Below are 3,667 nucleotides of genomic sequence, written 5' to 3' on the forward strand. Positions count from 1 at the left end.
AGTATTTTTTATACTCGATTATTAATTTTATGATTAATATATTTTTGTTTGCAATTACTATTAAAAAAACACACATGTTCAATCAATATAAATATATAACAAGTACTTGGTCAGTCTCACAACTCAATGTATAAGAATCTAAGCGCTATAAACGGCACACTTGATGCAACTCGATTTCCGCTTGAATTTTCCTGGTATTCGAGGGTGTTTTCGTTAATTTGTCGATCCCTGCACGCCGCATCGCTCGCGCGTTGCATCATAAATAGAGCATTACTACCGCAAATTAGAACGTCGAGTTTCATAATTGCAATGATATTACCACACGCGAGGCTCATAACTTCCGCAACTAGTCGGAGTCGCAGCGGCGCGGCTCACTATGCGCGTTCGGTAAATGACATAATTATCCCTGAATGAGTACACGCGGATCGAGAGCGTGGCAGTGTCCCGCGAACGAGTAAAATTACTATGTACTTATATGGCAAATTCCGGTTTTCCACATCTGTGCTCACGCGATGAACAAAATAATCCTGCCAAGTACCCTATTTACATGCCGGAATTGTGTTCGCGCGTGTGTACCCGATATAGCGCCAAGTTTGTCGGCAAGGACATCTCGGGAAGCCATTAAAAGGGGTGATGTCGGGTCGCTGCCGCAGGAAAGTCAACGAACCGTTCGAAGATGCCCGAACATCTGGATGAAATTAAGTCGAGCGGTTCTTTTCCGCAGACACGCTGTCTCCGGTGCGTTTCGACAGTTTCGTCTTTCTTTGTCCCCGTCGCTATTTATTTAAAATCCGCATCGGTTTCCCATTTCGACCGGAAAAGACGGCAGAGACGTCATAAAAGAATATGATACGCACATCCATTGATATGATATTAATAATCCCTTGAATGCGAGGTATTGCGATGAAATATATAGAGGTTGAAAGTTTATAAATTAGTATTGTTGATATTAATTATTTTCTAGGAAAAGTGCAAAAATTTAATAAAAATATTATGAGTGTTGGAGACTTTGTTAACATTGTTTAACAAAAGCGATTTGATTTTTCTTATAATATTTGCTTGATTAATCGTATAATATTTCATAATTTATTACGATCTATTTAAACACACGCATACATATATTTTTGCAGCACATATATGTATATTACAGAAACATAAAATTACAGGAAAAATTAGGAATTAATTATAACTTTGGTCTTTAGATTTCAATGCAGCAAATTAATGAAGCGTTAAGCCTGCGATTAAGAACTTGTACAAACATTGAGATGTACGAAATGTGATGACGGATAAGAAGATAATTAGATGACAATATATCCTGGCTGGTTTGGCGAGTTGTATATGTACGTGATGCCTACTTCCTTTTTTTCCGGTGGTCCAGATTCAAGGATCCGATCAACCTTCCGGTCGTCGGGGTCGCGTCCGCAGCCAGCCACTACGTAGGTATCCACTTATAAACACGACCCTACTTACTCTTTCCGTAGTCCTGGCCTCGTAGGACTCGCGTCAGAGCGGTAAAAGGGTAGATAGATACACGGCACGGTATTAGTAGGTATTAGGTGTTGGCCTGGGAACGACTGCACGTGCTGGCGAGGAATCCCATCCCTCCTGCGAGTTCGGATAATTCTTTAAGTGCTTCCTTTCTCCCCCGCTCGCGCCGCCGCCCACGACTCCGTCGCTCTTACCCGGGGGCCGATCCTCGGTCCCGATCTACCCCCGGCTACCCATCAGACCGACGTGCTCGCGGTGCCACTTCAGGATCTATATACGACCCGCTCTCTTTTCCTCTCTTCTTTGTCATCCTCAGCACTGGGATACTGCCGGGTAGCTTTTAGCAATTTTCCGTATGCACCTACTAATCTCCAGTTCTACGAGGGAGAAGCAGAAAGACTGAAAGAGAGGCAGAGAAAGAGAGAGAGAGAGAGAGAGAGAGAGAGAAAGAGAGAGAAAAAGACGCCTTAACGTAATGCCGTTAATCTCCTTAGCAATACGAAAGTTAAGTGGCTTCAGATTGAATGCACTGTAATGAGTAGGCGAGAGCAGTGTTTCAGTATCAAGAGGAAATTATGCCATGTACAATACATTGAACTCGAGATGTTATCTTGAAAAGATAAAAATAATAAAAGCTAAAAATAATAATTTAAAAAAATTTAGACTAGAAATAGTATTTATTATATATACTTATTTGCTTTTATATGTATATGAGTGCTATTTGTTTATATATATAAACAAATGCAAAAAAATATACCCGTTACATTAATTTTGAATATTATAAATCTTCTCAGAAATGATATTTATTAATTTTCATACGATTGCTTTTATTCTTGGCGTACAGATCTTTTTCAACAATTAATAAATTTAATGTGTTTGTAGTATTTTTTATACTCGATTATTAATTTTATGATTAATATATTTTTGTTTGCAATTACTATTAAAAAAACACACATGTTCAATCAATATAAATATATAACAAGTACTTGGTCAGTCTCACAACTCAATGTATAAGAATCTAAGCGCTATAAACGGCACACTTGATGCAACTCGATTTCCGCTTGAATTTTCCTGGTATTCGAGGGTGTTTTCGTTAATTTGTCGATCCCTGCACGCCGCATCGCTCGCGCGTTGCATCATAAATAGAGCATTACTACCGCAAATTAGAACGTCGAGTTTCATAATTGCAATGATATTACCACACGCGAGGCTCATAACTTCCGCAACTAGTCGGAGTCGCAGCGGCGCGGCTCACTATGCGCGTTCGGTAAATGACATAATTATCCCTGAATGAGTACACGCGGATCGAGAGCGTGGCAGTGTCCCGCGAACGAGTAAAATTACTATGTACTTATATGGCAAATTCCGGTTTTCCACATCTGTGCTCACGCGATGAACAAAATAATCCTGCCAAGTACCCTATTTACATGCCGGAATTGTGTTCGCGCGTGTGTACCCGATATAGCGCCAAGTTTGTCGGCAAGGACATCTCGGGAAGCCATTAAAAGGGGTGATGTCGGGTCGCTGCCGCAGGAAAGTCAACGAACCGTTCGAAGATGCCCGAACATCTGGATGAAATTAAGTCGAGCGGTTCTTTTCCGCAGACACGCTGTCTCCGGTGCGTTTCGACAGTTTCGTCTTTCTTTGTCCCCGTCGCTATTTATTTAAAATCCGCATCGGTTTCCCATTTCGACCGGAAAAGACGGCAGAGACGTCATAAAAGAATATGATACGCACATCCATTGATATGATATTAATAATCCCTTGAATGCGAGGTATTGCGATGAAATATATAGAGGTTGAAAGTTTATAAATTAGTATTGTTGATATTAATTATTTTCTAGGAAAAGTGCAAAAATTTAATAAAAATATTATGAGTGTTGGAGACTTTGTTAACATTGTTTAACAAAAGCGATTTGATTTTTCTTATAATATTTGCTTGATTAATCGTATAATATTTCATAATTTATTACGATCTATTTAAACACACGCATACATATATTTTTGCAGCACATATATGTATATTACAGAAACATAAAATTACAGGAAAAATTAGGAATTAATTATAACTTTGGTCTTTAGATTTCAATGCAGCAAATTAATGAAGCGTTAAGCCTGCGATTAAGAACTTGTACAAACATTGAGATAGATAGGCGTTCTCTCATAATCGCGTCGCGTA

Source organism: Formica exsecta, unplaced genomic scaffold (genome assembly GCF_003651465.1).
Source record: "Formica exsecta isolate Colony F162 unplaced genomic scaffold, ASM365146v1 scaffold38, whole genome shotgun sequence".
NCBI lineage: Eukaryota > Metazoa > Arthropoda > Insecta > Hymenoptera > Formicidae > Formica > Formica exsecta.